This window comes from Sus scrofa, chromosome 4 (genome assembly GCF_054392235.1).
Source record: "Sus scrofa isolate SSC_HxYL_T2T_F1_AM1 chromosome 4, Sscrofa_HxYL_maternal_Yorkshire_Landrace_v2.0, whole genome shotgun sequence".
Taxonomy (NCBI): Eukaryota; Metazoa; Chordata; class Mammalia; order Artiodactyla; family Suidae; genus Sus; species Sus scrofa.
In genome coordinates, this window is record NC_139386.1 from 31644304 (window position 1) to 31667432 (window position 23129).

Here is a 23129-nt window from a genome sequence, read left to right on the forward strand (position 1 = left end):
CTAACAGATCCCCACCAGATCTTTGGGCTCAGGGTATGTATTCTCTCCATGGAACTTATTTTTTTTTCAGCAAGAAAATGTCTCCTACTGAGAGAATTTCCTTTCCCTTTTAAGAAGCACATGAAGCCATTTGCAGAAAAGTAAGCAATGCCGTGGTGCTCAGCTCCAGATTTCTGCTCAAGGGTAGGTGCAGAAAGTTTTGCCCTGTGAATAAGGCATTCAGCACTGCCCGGAAGATCTTCTAAACCAATGTCTCAAAGGTCATGAAACTCGGGTACCCTCTCTAAGGTTTAGGCGAATAGACATATTTGTCGGGGATTTCAACAGGAAAAGGTTGCTCATGGAGTCTTTTCAGCATCCCTGGGATTGGTGCTCTCATCTATGGTGGGCTGTGAGGTGGTTTTGCAGGAGAATTCCGCAGGGCCATGAAGTAGCCCATCAGACTGGCTGCCTGACCATCATGATTTTAAAGGACTGGCCCAGAGTGACATGACACCCCAAAGGCGATCTGTCAAGATTCTGCCTGCCGCTGATAAACTGATTACAAAGCTGCCTAAGACTCTGCTTGTAAACAAAAGCATTTATCAACTAATAATTTGCAATAAACTGATGTAACTCCCAGCTGAGCCCCTAACTGTAATTGTCTTTACCATCTGCCTATTAAAACACCATTCTTCATCAGCAATCAGGAGCAGAAGGGAGGAAATCTCTACCAAAATACACAACTTGCAAGTTTATGAATAATCTGAGCGCGTTCCACACTTTCATTACGACTCCTGTGTTGGGTATGCTTCATTTTCATTCTTGCCTAGCCTGGGAATGCTCAGAAATTAGGTGGGGGGTGGGAAGAAGAGTGGAGGGGAAAGAAAATGAAACATTGTGCCTACTGCTTTGCAGAGGAATAAATTATACAAGTTCATCACAGGAGGCTGTTTTTAATTTCTTTCTTTCCTCCTTCCACAGCTCTGCGCAATATCCATTGCAGTTTCCTGATGAAAGCCCCCAAGCACCAGGCTGGGAATGAACCTCTCTATTGCTTTTTCAGCTTGTCCATTTCCATTATACATCTTTGTTTTGCCCTCCCCCCCAAAAAAATTCCCGGAGGCTCATTAAACTTCTCCAGGGAGTCAGTTTAAAAGTGTAGACTCCTCTGAAGGAGTGTTGCAGGGTCGGCAGGCCCCTGCAGGGCTGGGTGGCTGAAGCGGGCAGAAGGGCCCCCCCGCATTTGCAGCCCTCTGTCTGTCCACACCACAGACAGAGGGCCTCTCTGTTCTTGTGCCCCACTCACTTGGGCGTGCTCTGCCCAAAGCCTCCTTGCAGAAGATGGGTTTCAATAGCAGTGGGTTTGAATGGTCAAAAACTTGTTCTTAGAAGAAATCCTGTCCCACCAGACGCATCCATGGAAGGAAAAGATTAGAAAAGGGGGCTAAATTCCTTTGCAGTGTGTTTTTATGGAAACCTCCCTCCAAATAGCCAACATTATTCCATGCTTTCTCAAAGTTTGTTAACTTTTAAGATGTTTACTCTAATTTTCTCTTAAAAATATATTTAAAAAACCCCATGGTCTTAAATACATACACTAACTGCCCTCATGTTGATATTTTAAAACTATATGTATACACATACATACATATATATATAAAACACATACAAATTTTTCATGTCCTTTTGCTGCCCAGAGTATGTTCCTTTTTAAAAAAATCACTCCTTTATCCAGAGAACATGTTATTCCTCTGTAAGAGCTCTGTGAATCTACTGATAATCTGACTATGTATTACGATGTCAATGACCAATTCTTATTATTAAGGTTCAAATTCTGGGGAATAACGATGTGTGTCAGGTTTTCTTACTATAACATAACAATGTTTATATTTTTATTTCATTTTTCTAAGTGCTATCCTATAGATAATTATTATTCTTTACAATCTACTCTTAAATATAACACGACTAATAACTGCCATCCCTAGGAACCACAGAAGTGGACACTCACACACCTGGGTCTTACTGTGGTTTGTCTTGGTCTAATTTTTGGCATGGGTTATGGAGGACCTGAAATGCAGGCCAAGTCGCACGTTACTATGCTCCTTGAATTTCAGAGACATCAAATATTAGAACAAATATTTGACATAGGTTTTTTGTTGTTGTTGTTGTTGTTATTTTGTCTTGTTTTGGGCTGCCTCCATGGCATACAGAAGTTTCTGGGCCAGGGGTTAAACCTGTACCACAGCAGTGATAATGTCAGATCCTTAACCCTCTGAGCCACCAGAGAATTCCTGATTGACATAGATTTTAAATAGCATAAAACTCTTCAAAGATATTGTGTGAAGTAGAGTTCTTCTTAGAAGTACTATATGTCCTTCTTATCCTACCTTTGAAACTTTTGTCAAGACACTGAGATTCTTTGGTCACAGATTTTTAAAGTTAATAAATAGGATAGGGACTATGAGTAAATGTGTTTAATATGTTGACTTAATGTCTTACAAAATTAACAAAAATGCTGTAACATAATTTGACTCGCAGTTTAATGTTAAAGATGACTAAAATTAAACTTTCATGTTCATTAACTGCTTCCAAATGTACACAAAGAAATAGTGCTATGGTGTTTTACTTGCTTTTAAATTGAAAAAAAAAATTGTGTGCCAGATGGATATATTCATGTTATGACTTAAGTGGAACCACAAAATTTTAATATTCTTTCTCAATCTAAAACTTTCATGATATTCTATTCTAACATGGGAAAACTCTGCTCATTTCTTTTTTCTTTTTTTTTTCTTTCTTTTTTTCTTTTTTTTTTTTTTTTTTTGCTTTCTAGCACCCAAAGCATATAGAAGTTTCCAGGCCAGGGATGGAATTGGAGCTGCAGCTGCCAGCCTATGCCACAGCCACATCCACTTGAGATCCAAGCCGTGTCTGCACCTATACCATGGCTCAAGGCACCGCTGAATCCTTAACCCACTGAATGAGGCCAGGGATCAAACCAGAGTCCTCATGGATACTTGTTGGGTTCATTAACCACTGAGCCACAACAGGAACGCCTCATTTCTTATGTGAAGTGTTGCTAGATCTCTATCCTGAGACAAATTTTAGAATTATCATATAACAGATTATAAAAAAATGTTTTCATGTGAAGTGAGGTTTATAGTGCATAAATACTTTTTGATTTTCTTTATTAATCTCTTTCTATTTTGATGTACATACACCCAGTCTCCATTTGAACTGACCTGAGTAGTTTGGGTAAGAAAATAGTTTTGATTATGGTTACCACAGGTGAAACCATTGGGGGAGGGAGGAATTGGGAGGATGGGAACAACATACACACACTATTACATAAAATAGGTGATTAACAAAAACCTACAGTATAGCACAGGAGAATATACTCAAGAGTTTGTATAAATAACCTATAATGGAAAACAAAATGGATATATTTATATGTATAACTGATTACCTTTGCTATATACCTGAAACTAATGTAACATTGTAAGTCAGCTATAGTCCAATTTAAAAGAAACAAATTAGTTTTGAAAAAATGAATAACCAGCAGATGGCGCTCAGTGCATTCTATGAGCCTCGCCAGAAGAAAAGACAGGCTTTATTTATTTAATTCTATTTTATCCTAAATGTGAAGTTGCTATACCAAGCTTTATAATCCCCAAAGATTTCTGTTAATTGACTAAACAACTTTTCGGTAATTTATAGACTGTCCTCTGATGCTTTTTTTTTTTTTTTTTTGCAAGCTGTAGCTGTGTGACCTACACTGGATCCTTTAACCCACTGTGCTGGGCTAGGGACTGAACCTGCGCCTCCACAGTGACCTGAGCTGGTGCAGTTGAATTCTTAACCCACTGTGCCATAGTGGGAACCCCTGACACTCATCTCAATGTCAGTGAATTCAATTTTGCTTGCCTGTGTCAAGATAACAAAGTAGATATTTGTAACTCTCCCCCACAAAACAGTATAATGAAAACTCACCAAATGAATTTTCCACTTAAAATAAGACAACTGCCATTACTGTGCTTTTTAAGCACCTCACTTTCTTAAATGAAGTACAAGAAGGACTTATTTTTGAATGGGTTTATAATCTGGTCATGGACATTTTAAAGTCCTCTAGTAATAAAACTCTTTGAATAGATATTTGCTGATTACTGAGATACATGTACTGCCTCTAAATGGAATGGGGAATTATGTGTTCATGCCAAGAAAGAAAAAAAACAGCTTTGAATGGTAAAGATGTGTAAAACTAAATAACTCTGTAGAAACTCTGTCTGAAGTGAGGTCCTTCTGTTTTCCTTCCCTCCTGTCTGCCTTCTCTTCCTCCAATTAGGAGAAAACTTTGCTCTGAACCTTAAAAATGTAAGTCTTAGTTATTTTCTACGCACCACTACTAGCAATAATAACTAGCAGTATTTTGTTCCCTCGAGTGACAAGGCATTTTGTCTAAAGGGCCTTATAAATCTTTCCACATTCACCTTCTCCCACATCTTAGTTTCATTCTATCATGGAGTTCTTTTCTTCACTTGATTTTAACTTGGCCTTGTATATGGCAAAGTTACCCATGGTCACACAACCTTCTCAATCCTTGTCACTCTTTCTTTCTTTCTTTTCTTTTCTTTTTTTTTTTTTTTTTTTTTTTTTTTTTTGTCTTTTTGTCTTCTTAGGGCCACACCTATGGCATATGGAGGTTCTCAGGCTAGGGAGCAAATCGGAGCTAGAGCCGCTGGCCAAAGCCACAGCTACAGCAATGTGGGATTCAAGCTTCATGTGCAACCTATACCACAGCTCAAGGCAATGCCTGATCCTTAACCCACTGAGTGAGGCCAGGAATCAAACCCATGTCCTCATGGATATTAGTTGGGTTCTTTAACTGCTGAGCCACAATCTTTGTCACTCTTAAGTGGAAGTCATGGATCAGAGTCCCAGTTGCAGAGCTGCTTAACAGGGAGTCTTTTTTTTTTTTTTTTTTTGTCTTTTTGCCTTTTCTAGGGCCACTTTCACGGCATGTGGACATTCCCAGGCTAGGGGTCAAATCAGAGCTGTAGCTGCTGGCCTGAGCCAGAGCCACAGCAACTCGGGATCCAAGCTGTGTCTGCAACCTACACCACAGCTCACGGCAGTGCCAGATCCTTAACCCACTGAGCAAGGCCAGGGACCAAACCTACAACCTCATGGTTCCTAGTCGGATTCATTAACCACTGCGCCACAACGGGAACTCCAACAGGGAGTCTTAGACTTTAAAAGTTTCTACTGTCAAATTTCCAGGTGAAATCCCATTAAAGTGAGTGGAAAGTGAGGTTGAAATCCTCAGTGTGACTATGCGTAAGAAACATCATGTTACATCCCACCATCATTTGTAAGACCTACTTAAAACATGTCTTTTTAGAAGATATACAATCTAGCTACCATATAATCTTATTACTATTTAAAACATTTAGCATTTTTTACAAATTACATTAGCATTCACAAAGACATTAAAAACAAGTGTTCAGTCAACATGATAACACATCGTATAATTTCAAAGGAAGAAATGGGACTACAGATCATTGTACGTCTATAAATGGAAAGGGAGTTTGGCTCTGCCCAGTGCTTTGAAAATCCATCTTTCAAGGTCGGCCCTTGACAGTCGAGTTAGGAAGGGCAGCATGGAAGGCAGGGTGGCCTCTTGCCAAGCTGTTGCAGATGAGTGGGTGATCTTAGGGGAATGAACTGCAAAATCTCAAATTTTTGCTTGTGTGATGATAAAACCAGAGCCAAATGATTTTTCTAAGACTGGATGGCCTTCTGTTCCATTTTTATTGTGCAGCTTGGAATGATAAATTTTACTGTGTGTTAATTTGCACAAAAGGGTCAATGTTATGTTCAAAAGCGTAACGATTGTTTTCAGTAAGCTTAATAATAAAATACATTGTCTTTATCCCCCAATGGGTGCAAATATCCTCAGACTACTCTCATCTGGCTATAGAAAAACTGTACCGTTATCACTGCCCTTAAGAATAAAGGGGAGAAAAAGTCTTGATTCTCAGTGTTTCACCGATTCCTCTTAGCTGGACTCTGTTATGACAGGATTTGGTAAAATATATTCATGTTTTATATCACAAGGCATCAGTCACCTTTAGGTAGGAGTCTCAAGAAAAAGAAGAAGCACAAGGAGGAGACGCTGGGGGGTTCCTCCTCAGGGAGGCTGTCCTCTAGGACAGCACCACATGCCAGGCACTGAAATCGGGGTGTGGTTCAGTGCAAGGAGTATTACCCTCAAGATGCAGTTCATCAAGAAGTTTATCAACAAGTTCATAAGAAGAATAGACTTGGATGACATCATGACTCTTAGGCCAACATATTTCTCTTCGTTTACCAAAGCCAAGGTGAAACATATACCTCACTCTTGACCAGCTGCATTCTAGGGGAGTTGGGAGTAGGCAAAGGAGGGAGTCCAAGAGTGATCTGGAAATGGGTTTCTGGAGGAAAGGCATGGAGATAGGTGTTGCTTTCTGACCTTCTGAGCTGAGTGACATTCCCTTAAACTCACTACAGCTACCTATGTCTCTATCTAGTCACACCTTCCTCACCATCTCGGTGGTTTTTTTTTTTTTTTTTTTTTTTTTTTTTAATGTTCTTTTGATCGCTTTTGCTTTACTATTGCATTTTGGCCTTGAATTTCTCAATGGGGCTTAATGGTTTAGAGTAGCTAAGATATTCAGATATTGTGCAGGAGAACAGAAGAGTTAACTTACTGCTTAGGTCATAAAGTATCCTCCATGGTTTAGTTATGACTTGAAAAGCCACCCAGAAACTACAGCTTATTGTTTAATGTTTCTTAAACATTTACTATGGATCTCATTTTCACTCACAAGAGCAAGGAGTTCCCTGGACATGAGGTGTCATTTTAATAGGAGTTGGATACATACATTTTTAAGCAGAAAGTCCCATGGCTCTAGTTTGTGTTCAACTACCTTCCTTGAGATCAATAATCAATACTTGCTCCCTCTTTTTTTTTTTTTTTAAAAAAAATAAGCATTTCTAAGTTTGAAGACCTACCCTCTGGGTGTTCCCATACTGCATCATCTGCATAACTCATCTCCTTTGCTGCCCTACAGAGAACTGTCCTGTGCAGTCATCTCCATACCATAAGGAAACCTTATTGGGCCCGTGGGAGGGAAGCCTGGATACTGGATCCAGAAGATGATTAAAGGAAATCTGTTGGAATCCTGCAAATCCTGATATGATTCTTTCTAACATCTTCATGAACCACTCCTTCAGCTCTGAATTTACTAAATCAAGGATAATTAAAAAAAAATCAATCTTCTGTAGCCTGATAAAAATTAAAACATAAAAAAAGGGAAATAGAAAATGAAGGTGGAATTTGAGGAGAAAAAAAGAATCGACTCACTTCTCAGTAAATTTTTCTTAATACAGGTAAGGAAGGTATAGCAGATTAAGTTATCTTTATATCTCTATTAAAATGAAAGTAAAAAGAAGATGCATTATTAAAGTTATGACATTTCTTTCCTGTACACAAAGAGTCTAGTTGAAGTATTCAGTACAGCCAAAATTTTAGGGAGTGGAAGATTGCTAAAGAAGGAACTGAAAACATCAAGACAGGATATAATTAAGGCTTAAAAAGGATTTCAACAGAGGTAGGGTCAGCCTGAGGACAAATTGTGGTAATGTTTTATAAGCAGTGATAAGAGGAGATACAGCATTAAAAATAAGAGTTCAAGATCAAGATTCATTTTCAAATTTTAGCCTTTGAGAACCAACAAAGTTCTGACACAAGGAAAATGATAACAAAGTCAGAAACATGGATCCGCTCCTGCCCTGGCCTCCCAAAGAAAGAGGAGAGGACACAGAAGGCAGGGAGAGAAGAAGATAGAACGCTTACTTTAGAAGAAGATAGAACGTTTATCTGACTCTCTGTAGTATCCTATAGAGGGAAGTTATATTTGGGCCAAGAAGTGGTCGGTGAAGCCAAGAGGAAACCTGGGGGATCAGAGAGCGAATCAAAAGAAAAGGGAGGCAGAAATCAACTCATGACAGATCCTGATTTTTATCTTGAGTAGCATGAGTCGCTCAACCTAGCTCAGTGGGAATGCAAAGGGTCCGCTTTTTTTTTTTTTTTTTAAACAAAGTAATACGTGCTTCATAAACGACCACGTTTCTTTTGTAGCTGAATCTGCTTTTCAGAGGCTGTAAAGTAAAACAACAGAGAAATCTGCTGAAAACATGCAAAGCCTGATAGATAACAAACTATCCTTGGATAAAGAAAACTGGGTTTTTCCCCCATAATCTTTCCAAATAAAAGATATTAAGTAAGACATCTCTAGCATATATCTGTCTTAGTCCATTGAATGTCACTCATAAGACTGTAAATATTTATGGCTGGTAGGAATCATGAAGGGCTTCTAGACTTTCTGTTAGAGATGAAGAGAATAGAGCTCTAAGAAGTGAGGTGTTGCATCAAAGGTCACAGTCAGTGTGTACGTGTGTGTGTGTTTTGTTTTCCACATGAGAGTAACTTGTCTTCCAATATAGAACTGCTATAGGATTAACATGTAGTTTATGACTTAATAGTAGTAAAGCCTAACCATGACATCTCATTTTTTTTTCTCCAAATAACTTACTGAGGTTGAGGATGTCATTATTTTCATTGAAATAAAGGTTTAAAGAATTGAATGATTCACAATTTTGGAGTTTCTCATTTATGGGACAGAACTCAAGCTGGCTCCTTCCAAAGCTCTTTTGTTCTGCAGCCTCTCATCTAGTTAAGGAGAACACAATCAAGTCATCAGTTTAATAAACACAGGATACCTCTCATAATTGTCAGCTTTGGCAAAGGATCCTCATCCTCGTGGGAAGGAGCCTTGACAATTGGAGTGTAAGTCCAATGTGCAGCATGGATATAGCACCACTCTTAAATTCAATATCTTATAGGTGACTGACGATATTGTAAGAGAGGAAACGAGGTAGTGATGGCCTTAGTGAATTAATAAAGAGATCCTTCTGTGGTTCTAGAGATATTTATACATCTCCAGGTTTAAAACAGTGGAGAAGTAACAGGCGTCAAGTCTCTCCCCAAATAAGGTATAAACGGACTAATCAATATTCATAGAATCTTGTTATCCCAGTAGTTTTAAAAAATTAGTTAACTGTATGAAATTTGTGGTAGTAATTTATATAAAATATGCTATTAACTTATGTTCTCCGGCTTTAGTAACTAACCCCTCCCATGTAACCACAAAAATATCTAAGGAGAATATTATGCCACATTCTTTTAAGAAGCATCTCTTCATAAAGAGTTAAAAATCCATTCGCTTTGAATAGATGTTCCTACTTTCCCAGGACCTGATGGTGTTGTTAAATCTAGGAGGTCGTATTATTTTTGTGAATAATACACAGGGATTTAACTGTGCATCTTCTGCAAATAATAATGGAAGATGAATGTATAAATCCTTGAATACAATGCAAATGAATGTCACCCTTAAGGAGAAGGAGGACACGGATGTGTGTATGAGTTTCTCATTCGAGTAAGTTTCCCCTCAATAAATGACATGCAATTGCATATTTAACTAGAGATGCCTACTCTAAGGTAAATCAAAATGTTCATCCTTCCCTTAAATTCCTATAAGAAACATTAAAGTAATCAACAACAGCCTTCCCCTCTCCCCAGGTCTATGTACATTTTTGCAGGGAAAAAAACTATATACACAGGGAGAGAGAAAGAGAAGAAGGACAGAGGTGAAAACTACTTCTGTTCATAAAACGCAGTTTTTTACATACCATCCTGTAAAATGACTTTGAAGTTCCCAAATAAGAACTGTAGCCAGCAATGCATGTGAAATAGTTTCACTGTTGTAAACTACGAAAATACTGCTTTTCTAAAAGCAAAGAGAAGGGGATTCTGGAAAAATTTGGAAAGAAATTGGACCCTTTGAATGATTAAAAATCATTAAATCTTTTAATGAAATAGCAACAGAAGCTTAATCGTTGTAAGTTTAAGATATCAAAAGCATTTGAGCATCTAGCCTCTCTGAGTCTCTCATTTGTCAGCCCCAAATATTTTTTTTTGATATTCCCTGATTGTCTATTTTTCCCCAGTGAAAGTTATTACATTCCTTTACCCATTTTTTAATCAAAATCATTTCCAACTTATTTCGGTCTGTCACAATAATATTTTCATACGAGGAGTATTGTAACCTAATTCCTTCATTTGAATAATACATTCATTTTTAATTACTGCAACTTGATCTCAGATTATTCAAATAACTGTTTCATTTTTTATGCTTACCCTGACCCCAGTGTATTTATAGGCTTTTATCCTTACCTGATACCAGTGTAATGTAATTATAGATTGTATTTTAATCATCTACTATATTCTAGTGAGTTTGTTTAAATCGCTCCAATCCTGAGCCTTTTATTTCTATGCCTTTTAAAATTCTACAATGGCATTCTCTTTGCATAAAAGCAATATTTTTGTAGTTTACAACAATGAATGAATATTTTGCATGCATTGCTAGCTATGGTTCTCATTTAATAATTTTAAAGTCACTATATAGGACAGCATATAAAATCAAATCATGCTTTGTAAACAGAAGGAGAAGTACATTGTATATCATTTGAAATCTTTACAGCTGTTTGTTTTCCAGATTGCCCCCCTCCCATCCCCACGGCTTTAAAACCACAGATAGGCATTATGTTCGTGATCATTGTAGCTGCGTCTGGTTATTCAAATCCCTGTAAATAGCTGCCCTGTTGTTACAACAGAGGCCAAATTTCATTTGTGGTAGAATAGGCTTCTCTGATATGGATTACTTTTATTAGTATTTTTACTATTGATCATTTCCTAATGGCTTGATTATTTTCTAAATTATCACAGCATCAAGAAAATTCATTCTCTCTAAGCTCCTTTAGGCCAGTATCTGAGCTCTTGGCACGATGGCTGATTTCAGCCACGCATTTAACAATGAACCAGGAATCTGGTCTGAGAAGGTGGCTGACAATGCTGGGGATCTATCAAGGCCTAGCATTCCTCTTCTGATCAGACATACAGGCCTGAGAAATGGATTTCCCTGGGTGAGTCTGATTATCTTCTCAAAATCCTGGAATCATTAGATTTCTCATTGTTCTCACTCCTTACAGCCAATCAATCATTAAATCCTGCCAATTCTGCATCCAAGGTATCTTTCAAATCTCTCTCCCCTTTTCCTCCTCTCCTGATGCTTACTCACTTACCCAGTTCAGATCAGGTCAAATTTAGCTCACAAGGGTTACCTACCTCCTATCTTATCATCCTATGTCCTATGTTAGACTTTCCCAATCTGTCCTCCACCCTTTTGAAAGAATGCATGGCTTAAAAAAAATGCATGGCTATGCACAAACTTGATCCTGTTCCCACCCTCAGTTAAAATTGTTGAATGGCTCTCCATGCCTACAAGAGGGAACTCAGGGTATTTATCGTGATATCCTAGCGGTAGAACATCACCCTGGCTATCACTTTTGATTATGAGGAATCAATCTGATCTCAACGGATAACATGTAATTGTACATACAAGTAAGATTCTGGGAAGGAACATGGATGAGTGAGAGGTTCTAAAGCCTTGAGCTCCGACATTAATGGTTAACAAAAGATGGAACTGTTCATAAATCAATGCTGGTTATGACAGATCAAATCTTCCAAATGTCTGTTTATGGATTAGACTTCCTCTCTCCCCCTCCATGTTCTATACTTCATTCTTAATCCCCTCTTTTATTCAAACTAGATAAAACTACGGCAATAAATGCCTTAAAGATAAATACAATGCAGAGAGTAGAATGTAATTTTAAACCACTGACTTCTTTCACATGCAGGTCAACCACTGAGATTTTGGCGAAGCTTTCATTCATTGTTGAATACATTACATGAGGTCTCTTGGAAATTAACTTCCAGAAATGCTAGTGACAAATTATTAAAGTGTAAATAAGAGGACCAAAATGTTTGCCAAAAATATCAGAAACAAGAGGCCATTCTTCCTGCCTTTTGCTCCTATTGTATATTCTGCGTGCTAATTAAAGGACACGTGAACTTATTTAACTGCTTAGTGGTTAGAAAGAACCCGGAGAATCTGGAAAATACATTTACCATTACTCAATATCTCAGAATGCAAAATAAAATAATGGCATGAAATGGGAATTTGGGGACACACTGCCCGCTAACTCTCATAAACGAATCATGCTGCTTTTTCCAGCTTCCGTGCAGAAAAGCATGCTTCCCTTTGGGATTTCTTCTACCATTTGGTGCCACATTCACTTGGCTATAATAGCACAAGCTTCATTAGAGAAGTAAAATGCAATTGTCTCCACGAGATCAAAGGACAATCTATTAAGTAAAGCAACTGGAACTCTAGAATGAAATAATACAAAAAGTTAGAATTTTATGGTGAATCAAAATGTGAATCATACTGGCCTCGTGCAGCTAAATGCAGAACTGAAGATTAGCTTTATTAAGGGGAAACCGAAAGTGGCTTGAATGATCTGGAAAAAAACATGAAAAGATACATGGATTCTAAACAACCTGTTTATGTACTAGATTAAACTTAGCCTTGGTGCTATTTCAGTAAATTTGAAAGCCCTGCTGGTTAAGTATGAAAGTACTAAGAAATGTAGACCCAAAATAACAGCTATTACGGTTTTTATAGCAAAGTCCATATTCAATGATTCAGTGACCTAGAAAGGATAGTTTATGTTAAAATAAAACAAAACAAAGCCTGTATTCATTACATGAACTGTGTTGAGAAGGGACGTAAGTGACACGCTGTAGAGTGACCACTTACTTGCTCCTGAAGTCTGTTAAGAATTTTGCTCTTAAATGAAATACAGAATTTAGTATAAACTGTTTAAAATCAAAGGTCTTTCTGAATTCTGAAAGCTGGAGCCCATGTTTGCCTGAAGGAAAGGGAGAAAGGTGGAGACAGGTAAATCAAACTTCTCTGCACATTAGGGGTTCTGAATTTGACTTCTTTTCAAATGCTTATTGAATATTTGGTGTGTTTTATTCTAAATGGAAATGACAGATTCTAAAACACCTTACTGTGTATTTCATTGCATTCCATCACTTAAGTCATGTACAGAATTGTATAAAATTACCTTGAAATTGCATCATGTATAGCAATGTACCATGAAACTAAAAGAAAAAAAAATCATTAAAAAAAAACATTTCATTTTGCAAAGGAAATATAATAGAGTCCAGGGTCTAAGAATAAAAGTTACCCCCTTTCACGTTCTTGAGCAAATCCATCTCATTACAACATTCTTTGAATTAATAGAAGACTGAGATATGTTTTTAAAAGAAAACAGTAAGTTGAAAAAAATATTGATTCAATGAATTATTGATGAAATTAATAGTTAAAGGAAGTTCCCGTCATGGCTCAGCAATGAACCTGACTATCATCCATAAGGACGCAGGTTTGATCCCTGGCCTTGCTCGGGGGGTTAACAATCCGGCATTGCTATGAGCTGTGGTGTAGGTTTCAGACATGGCTAGGATCCTGCGTTGCTGTGGCTGTGGTGCAGGCCAACAGTTAAAGCTCCTATTCGACCCCTAGCCTGGGAACTTCCATATGCCATGGGTGCGGCTCTGCAAAAAAAAAAAAAAGCAAAATTAATAGTTAAGGATAATAGAAAAAGAATATTAGCCTAATTATAATATTAGAAAATTATATGTAGAAATCCTGAGTAGTTCAGCAACATATTGTTTTCGAAAATTAATTCTTTATTTTTTACAAGTTTTATAACTATTTTATAAACTTAATTTTGTATACCATCCAAATTTAAGTAACCTATTTAAGTAATCTATTCTTTTCCGCTACAGAATCAGAAGAACATTCCACTGGTAAAAACACAGGAAACATGAATGAGTGTCCTAAACTTCCCAAGCAAGATCCATTTCTTTTCATCAATCATCAACATTCTCCATATATTAATAAAGACACAATTAGACACAACATACCATATAATATATGGCTAGAGTATACATGACTTCGGTCAATCTAAGAAAATTATGAATGTGCATATTTTGGACATTCTTATGAGTATTGATTATGTAGACATATGACTGGAAATTGAAAATTAATTCTTATTACAATTCAATTTGCATTACTTCCTAGTGAATATGTATATATGGTTATCTCCTAAGTCTTCAAATATTTTCACAAAATCCATACTTTCATCAAAATAAGTAATTTTTTTTGGTCTTTTTTGTCTTTTTAGGGTCACACCTGCGACATATGGAGGTTCCCAGGCTGGGGTTGAATCGGAGCTACAACTGCTGGCCAATGCCACAGCCACAGCAACAGGATCCAAGCTGCATCTGCAACCTACACCACAGCTCATGGCAACGCAGGATTCTTAAGCCACCGAGCAAGGCCAGGGATGGAACCTGCGTCCTCATGGATGCTAGTCAGATTCATTTCCACTGAGCCACGACAGGAACTCCAAAATAAATAATTGTAAATGTGGTCTAGCTTTATCACCAAAACCCTTCAATTTTAAAGTTTGGCTCCTGTAGCAGAAAGCAATGAATTGTACTTACATCTATTCCCTGAATCTCATACTTACAGTTCTAGAAGATTAAGGGAGTCCTGGATGCCCACCAATTAATTTTAAAAGTACTCAAAGGAAGACAAGAGGATGAAAACTTGGTCAATAAAATATCCTATTCAAATAGTTGCATCCTCTCATTTTTAGACCCTGAAGTAATCAGCTTACTATTCAGTTCCTGTTCAGCTTGGTTTCGGCATGAAATAGAAGCTTCTCTTCAATGCTCACTGGCTGTTGGGCAGGTTGGCTGTGCTTTGTCTTAGTGACTCCCTTCTTTTAGGCAAGAACAATCTTCAAACCCTTAATAAATCACCAAGTTTGCTTCTTGGTTTGGCGCCAGTTGCTAAGTCACCAAAGAGGATCAAAATACAGAGCAAATAACTGACTTTTCTATCTCTCTCTCTCTCTCTTTTTTTCCTTTTTACAGTGGCATTTGGGACATATGGAAGTTCCTGGGCTAGGGGTTGAATTGGAGCTGCAGCCTATGCCACAGTCACAGCAATGTCAGATCCTAGCTGCATCTGTGACCTACGCTGCAGCTCGCGGCAACACTGGATCCTTAACTCACTGAGCAAAGCCAGGGATGGAACCCACATCCTTACAGAGGCAACATGGGGTCCTTAACCCACTGAGCCACAATGGGAACTCCAGAACTGACATTTTTAAAATGAGAAAAATCTGGATGAGGAACTCAGGCACTAAATACATAGCATCTGTGTGACCTTGGGCAATTTACTTAATTCTCTCCAACAAAATTTCCTCATCTGGAAAATGGGGATTATCTTGTCTGTGCTCAGACGTTGTTGTCATTGTTGTATAAGATCACTTTATATAAAACAACAGCACAGGGGATGGGCAGGAATAGGTGCTTCAAAATGTACACTGCTCCCTTTTCATAATTATTTCACTGAAAGGGCAAAGACTTTTCCCTGGAAGCTTCAACCAGAGCAGACTGTAAAATATCACCTGCGTGAGGTATGTCTAGAAGGCATTGGCCTGGAAAGCACATTCGTTTGCTACTCAGTTGTTGGCCCTGGTTGCCTTTTGGGGAGTGATTTATATCACTGATTTCAGACTGTTATCCCCAAGAAGATCGGCCTTGTTTAGCTTTCAGACCTCTACCGTCTGCGGCATTTTTAGAATAAATTTGCACGTGCTAATATTCTGTATGCTGGGAATCCAGAAAAATAGGATTGGCTGCAAAACACCAAAACACTTGGGATTTACCTATATTTATAATTCCACAGAATCCTAAATTATTGGGATTTTTGTCTTGTTCTGCTTTCTGGATCACAGATTGTAAGCTGGACAGAGCAAGTAAAGCCATGGAAAAGGAGAAATAAAGTCATCGTGACTGATGTGTTATTTTAATTTTCTTCTCTAGTATATATTTTCTCTAAATATGTATATTTATTACATATAATCCACATTTACTTAGAGAAATATGAATAGGAATTTTCAAAAATCCAGTTCAATAAATAAAGGAACATGGCACATTCTGTTCATAAAGATCTAAATTTTATCAATGTAGCTAGATTGGAAACACTGACCTCAGGTTAAAGATTCTATCATGTGTTATCAGCACTATACTATTAAGTCTGGATTTGTTTATAGCCAAGTTCTGGTTAAGCATTAAATTTTTTAAATTCTAAAGCAATTGGGAGAGGTTGCATGTGTGTGTGTGTGAGAGAGAGAGAGAGACATAGTTTGGGGCATTAATTTTAAAAATAAAAACTATAAATGTGCAAAAATATTTATCTGAATGACACTTCTGGACAGAAACTCCACTTCTAATAGTCAAACTTGATGCACATACTGGTCCCTTGGCATGCCCAGCTCAGAGCCATCTGTTATGTTGGCACTGTGCCCACTCACAAGGAGTTATGCCAGTTTAACATGATATAGGTGACACCAAGATGAAGCTTTGAAAGGATAGATAGTGGAGTGAGCTATGACCCTCTCCTGTAATCAGGACCCTTGTGGCTCTCTTTATTGGAGAGGAGGATTTGTGTTAATTCTGTGGACCCTGTGTTACCAAAATCTCCATTACAAAAAAAAAAAAAAAAAAAAATTCAGTGTGCTACCACTTATCAGAGTATTAAAATTTTTACCAAAGTGTGGAAGGTTAAATATTTCAGTCTGAGATGTGGCACCATCTTGGACTTAATATTATCAGAACATATACTCTAAGGATGTCAAGAACATGTATGGCAGCATAATTGATTTTCAAGTGGACTTTCAAAGGGCTATGTGTGAACATATGTAATACATACATTTTATGGAAGGAAGCAATAGTAAAAGAACCCACTACTTAGATTTTTGTTCAAAGGGCTTCTTAAATGCTTTTCCTATATCTGTCAATTTCATTGAATTTATTTGCTTTGGCCCTTATGCAAATGTACTGAATTTCTGCTCTATTACTGGGGACCAAATTTAAATGTATATCTGATATTATTTGATCAAATTTATATATATATATTTGATATTATTGTTATTTTATCCAACTCCCTGTAACTTTTTACAAACTATTCATACAGCTAAAATTTGTAGTTTCCTCTCTTCCATTGCCTTTCACTTTGAGGAAGTCATACTCCAAAGCTTGTAAATGAATTCAGAGAAACAGATATTTTTATACAACCAGTGGGTCAAGTCATCTTGAATCCAAATAGGCATTAACAGGGCAGAAGTGAAAATGCCCACCCCACATTCTTACAGCTTCATGGAATTTTCCTTAGCCTCTCAATAGCTTATATAAAGAGCAGTTTAGAAAGATGAAAAAAAAAACAACTTTCAGAGCACAGCCTGACTTCCTCTATTCCTGAATTTGTAATATGTAGGCCAGCATCAACTGGCCAGATTAGGTAGCATAAAACAAAAACAGTCAAGTGAGCGCTAATTCTTTTCCCCCAGAAACACCCATTAACAAAAACTAAACAAAAAATAATAAAACAAAAGAAAAAAAACAAGAAAAAAAAATCACAGGGATATATCTTGTCTGCTGTTCTGAAAATAGGGAATAAGACCACAATTAGATGGATACTCCTATTCTAAACCCCAAATTCTGTCATCTGAAATCATGAAAATGAATTAAGTTGGAAAAACAATGTTGGCCAGACACAAAGGATCATACGTTCTACCAGACATCCTGTTAGGATACTTGCTAAGGGGATGCCATATATGCTTGGGCAACAGGGTTGGCAGAAACGATCTCAATTTCCAGCACAGGGGGTAGTACAAAGGTTATGGACAAACAATGAAAGGCTGAGGCCAGTCTCCCTTGTTTAGGCAAAATGATAGCTGGCAAAAGGCCAAGCAAAGCTCTGACGCTGCCATCTTGAGGGGCATTTCTATGTCTATCCATGCTCCACCCTCAGGAAGGCATCAGAAATCAGGTGATGTAACCCGAGCCCAGATCCAGATGTTAAACTACCACTGGATGTGCAGGATGTGCTGGAGGAATGCACGGTGGGTGGGAGACTGTGTGAGCAATAATTTTCATCATTCATTTATTCAGCCACTTACTCAACTTCCATTCATGGAACACACACTACGGTCAAGGCAATGTGGTGCTCAGAGGGTAAAAGATTACAGGGACTGTCCCCTCCAAGCGCTCAGCCTGTCTTCACAAACCCCAAGGGGAAGTGGGTTTCTCCTCTCCTGTCCCCTGAAAGGCAGGCACTCATAGGCCTTAGATCCCACTAGATCTATATACTGAGATGCTAATGAATACTTATCTAAGAAATGTTCATGATGCCCTGAAAGACACATCTTCTTTAAAAGACCAGTGACATAGAGGCAGGTGAAATACAGATAATTTGACATAGGTTAGCACAATTTAAAAGGCTGTCAAGGTGACAAACTCATCTTGCGTGTTCTGTTATAATTTGGTCATTTTTTTAGCTATGTTACTTTGGGTAATTGTTTATTCTCTCCGAGCCTCAATACATTTTTCTGTGAAATGGAGTCATAGCTCTTACTTCCTAGAGTTGATCTGAGGACTGCAGAGCATGTGTAAAATGCTTTACCCAGAGAAGGGGCTCAAGAAGCCTGTATGCCTCAGGCGTGAATAATATGTGTCCCAATGCCTTTTTTTTTTTTTTTTTTTTGGTATTTTAGGCCCATACTCGAGGCACATGGAAGTTCCCAGGCTAGGGGTTGGATCTGAGATACAGCTGCCGGCCTACGCCACAGCCACAGTAATACAGTATCTGAGCCATGTCCACAACCTACACCACAGCTCACAGCAATGTTGGTTAACTGCTGAGCCACGAAGGGAATTCCCTGCTTTTGTTTTTAATTGGAGTCTACTGCCTATTTGGAAATATGACCTGAAAGGTGCTAAGACCTTGCAGAAGTGAGTCTGTGGCTTTTTCAAATACATCTTAAAATCTTTGCCCCTAAAGAAGTCCTAGCTGCTTGTTTAAAAAAAATAAAAGTCAAGTTGGATACCATAAAATAAAAAGCATATATCCTTGCCTTGGTATATATACACTGCCCTTTTCCTCACTCAGCCAACCAGCGTCTCATCCTCCAGAACTGCAGAAAATAAATCCTATATGTTTTGTTCATTATCATATCCTTCAAGTCTATCAGAATGTCCAGAATGTGTGGGTAAATAATAAAGACGTGAAAAAGAAGGGGTGTCATTATCCGTGCCATTGGTCAGGAACACTAAGAAGGCATACTCCTTGCCTCCACCAATAGCGAGGTGAGAAAGCAGAGAGGGTCATATGATGAATGAAAAGAATTCATGGTTGAATTCATTGATGCGTAAACACATCCATCATTTTACCATATGGACTCTGACTACAATTCAAGATATTCATTAATAAAGTTAAGTTTGTTGACTCTAAAAACTTATTATCAGGTTGGGTAGTGAATACAGCAGCGTTCCCCCTTATCTACAGTTTTGCTTTGCATGGTTTCAGTTATTTGTGGACAACCGTGGTCTGAAAATACTGAAGGGGAAACTCCCAAAATAAATACTTCATAAGTTTTACAGTGCACACCTTTTTTTAAGTGGTATGATGAAATCTCATGTCGTCCTGCTCCCTCCTGCCCTGGACGTGAACCATCCCTTTGCCCAGAGTATCCCCGCCCGCTGTATGCCTGACTTGCCTGTTAGTCACATAGTAGCTGTCTTGGTTATCAGATTGACTATTGTGGTGTCACAGTGCTTGTGTTCAGGTAATCCTTACTTAATAATGGCCCTAAAAGAGTTCCTGTCGTGGTGCAGTGGTTAACGAATCCGAGTAGGAACCATGAGGTTGCGGGTTCGGTCCCTGCCCTTGCTCAGTGGGTTAAGGATCCAGTGTTGCTGTGAGCCGTGGTGTAGGTCGCAGACGAGGCTCAGATCCCGAGTTGCTGTGGCTCTGGTGTAGGCCGGCGGCTACAGCTCTGATTAGACCCCTAGCCTGGGAACCTCCTTATGCTGCAGGTTCAGCCCTAGAAAAGTCAAAAAGACAAAAAAAATAATAATAATAATAAATAATAATAATAATAATAATGGCCCTAAAGTGCAAGAGTAGCAATGTTGGCAATTTGGATATTCTCTTACTGTGCCTAATTTATAAATTGAACTTTATCATAGATATGTACATATACAAAAAATGCTGTAAATGGGGTTCAGTACTACCTATAGTTTCACACATTCACTGTGGGTCTTAGAAAGTGCCCCCCTCAGATAAGGGGGGGCTACTGTATACACATTTAGAGAGAGGCAATCATTAAGTAATTCTTACATCAAGATTAATCATGCAAAACATCATTTGTTACAGGAACCTCATTTGTTATGGAGGGGTAGAAAATCGTTACGCCTATAGTAGTTGAGGAGGCCTTAGGAAAAGAGGTGGGATTTGAGTTCTCATGGAGAATGTATGAGGCTGATATTGTGGAGAGGAGTTTTGCCCTAGCAAAGGAACACAGGCTGGCTAGTGCCCAGTTGGCCATGATGACAAAGTAAAGAGAACTGGAGTCTTATATAGCAACTATGATGGTGGACAATGCACCTAATTGTGCTGAGTCACACTTTCTTCATCTTTAAAATTACAAGGATGGTACTTTGGTTGCTTCCAACTAATTCAAAGACCAAAATTGACAAATGGAGGAAAGGGATGATGCCATGACAATTAATACTGCTACCACGAGACAATTCCAGGTGAATTTTCAGAGCTTGCCAATGAAGAAAAAGGCTTTCCAGGAGCCTCAGCTAACTCATTACTCTATGTGAAATGGAGGTACAAAAAGGAGAGAATCTAGTTAAATGCCTTATAACCTTGCTAATCTCCAACTAGCTTCTGTCAAATGGCATATTAAAAATATCTTCGGAAGGGAATGTCACGATCCAAATAAAGAGATGACTGTTAACATGGACCAGGAAGATCTCTGCTGTCAAGCATGAGTTTTCCATAATGACTCTGGACCAGCTGTGGATGTTTTTCAAAATGAATGATACATTCATATCTTAACAGAGCAACTACCTGAGGTGTAATTTCTGTATGAGCCTTCAGAGTTAAGAATGCTTTCTATAACAGCTCTCATAACTGGTAGATTAGAATAACTAAGGAATGCACATTGAAACTAGTCTCCTTTATTAAAGATCTAGTTAGGATTTTAATCAATGTTACTAAGATTTCACAGTGAGGCTCCTAAAAAAAAAAGAACAATATATTTTTTTGTTGTTAAAATAAACAATGGAAATAGCAACCTCAGAAGCAAAATGTCTGTTGGAATATCTAGAATATTATTGTTATATTACTTATAGTAATTACAAATGTTCATTTTTTTTTTTCACCATGCCTGCAGCATGTGGAAGTTCCTGGGCTAGGAATCCAACCTGAGCCATAGCAGCAACCCAAGCTGCTGCAGTGACAACATCAGATCTTTAACCCACTGTGCCTCAAAGGAACTACAAGAAATGTTCATTTTAGAGCCATGGGTTCATCTACTTTAAGATGGGCTTGAATTATGACATGTCTGTGGATAGCAAATATAGTTTGGATTAGCCATTATATAAAAATAACTATTATTGTACATGGAGTAAATAAATTGTGGGTGTGTGTGTGCACTCATGCACATGATTTTCAGCTGGCAAGTGTTATCTTGGATAGATAAAACTCTCCAAGTTTTCAGAAATACAGTGGGTGTCATGATTTTTTCCTCTTCACTGATGCCCTCATTTGTAAATGTTCTCACCTGAGCCAGTGCAATATGCTGGTGATTACTGCGACTAAAGAATATGTCTTGGGTCTTACTGAATATTCAAAAAGCAGCCACTTAAGACAATCTGTTAAAAGCATAGATTATCTGGAGTTCCCATCGTGGCACAATGGTTAACAAATCCGACTAGGAACCATGAGGTTGCGGGTTGGATCCCTGGCCTTGCTCAGTGGGTTAAGGATCCGGCATTGATGTGAGCTGTGGTGTAGGTCGCAGACACAGCTCGGATCCTGTGTTGCTGTGGCTCTGGCGTAGGCTGGTGGCTACAACTCCAATTAGACCCCTAGCCTGGGAACCTCCATATGCCGCAGGAGTGGCCCTAGAAAAGGCAAAAAGACCAAAAAAAAAAAAAAAAAAAAAAAAGCATAGATTATCTCCTGTTAATATTATTAATAGGCATTTGTCAGTGTTACAGGTGGCCATGGGTCTTGCTGTCCATGACTGTGCCTGTGTAGGTATTAGGAAATTCCTGTCCTCTCCAAGATGCCCACCATCAGGCACTCCCTGAACTGCGGGCATTCCAACTTGAGAGTTACATTTGGATATGATTACAAAAGCCCAGGGAAAGGGTTCCAGGATTACATTGTTCAGTGAATACTTGAATAATGGGAGAAATGAGTGGGGAGAGATCTTCCAGGCTGGCAAGCAGTTTTACGAAGTTATTTTTTGGCCACGTGGCACCAGAGGCTCAGAAAGAGGAGGAGAAACAAAGGAGTACAAGTTTCGCTCCGGGTGGCTCTGCTCATCCACCATATACCCTGTCCCCACACCGTAGCAAGTCACTACAGAATGGTGCATGTGTGTGTTCACGAATATGGGGAATTTGGCTAAATAACAATAGGCCATCAATAGATGCACTAACCATCACAGCAAAAGTTGTCATTTCAGGGTATTTATCAATGTATTTTGAATGATGGAGTCATAAAATACATTCCTATCTAGTAACTATGGCTTTTGGTCTGGGTGTGGAGGAAAATTTTTAATATGTGCTTAGATTTTCATTTTTAATTACACAGGTGACTGCCTAAACATTCCCATTAATATAGGAAATGAAAATATTTATTTAATAAGTTGAAATTGATAATTGTCTTTATAATTTTATAAACAGCCTGAAAGAGTCTCTCATAACATATCTTTTAAAGCAAAGCATATGCCTTTTGGTCACTACTGAGTTATCTATCTTCAACTGATGAGTCTAATATGCAATGAGAGCAAGTTGATGGGGCCGCTATAAATTTGGCGATAAAATGCCTTTAGACATCACTCTAACAAGACTTGCATGCTATTAGTATTCTCTCAGGGATCAATTTTAAAAGTTGTAACATAATAAAAAATGGTTGAACTATATT

At 38.2% G+C, this 23129-nt stretch overlaps 1 protein-coding gene and 1 long non-coding RNA gene across 2 annotated transcripts in view; both read right to left on the minus strand.

The window, feature by feature from the left end:
- The window catches only part of ZFPM2 (zinc finger protein, FOG family member 2), a gene marked incomplete at its 5' end in the record, with an annotated part of 382811 nt that overhangs the window by 22287 nt on the left and 337395 nt on the right, over positions 1–23129 (minus strand).
- LOC146403749 (uncharacterized) lies at positions 8169–15450 on the minus strand. Its single transcript, XR_014843522.1, has 2 exons — positions 15285–15450; positions 8169–13442 (listed from the first exon to the last, which is right to left on the minus strand). It is a non-coding gene; the product is annotated as an uncharacterized LOC146403749 (long non-coding RNA).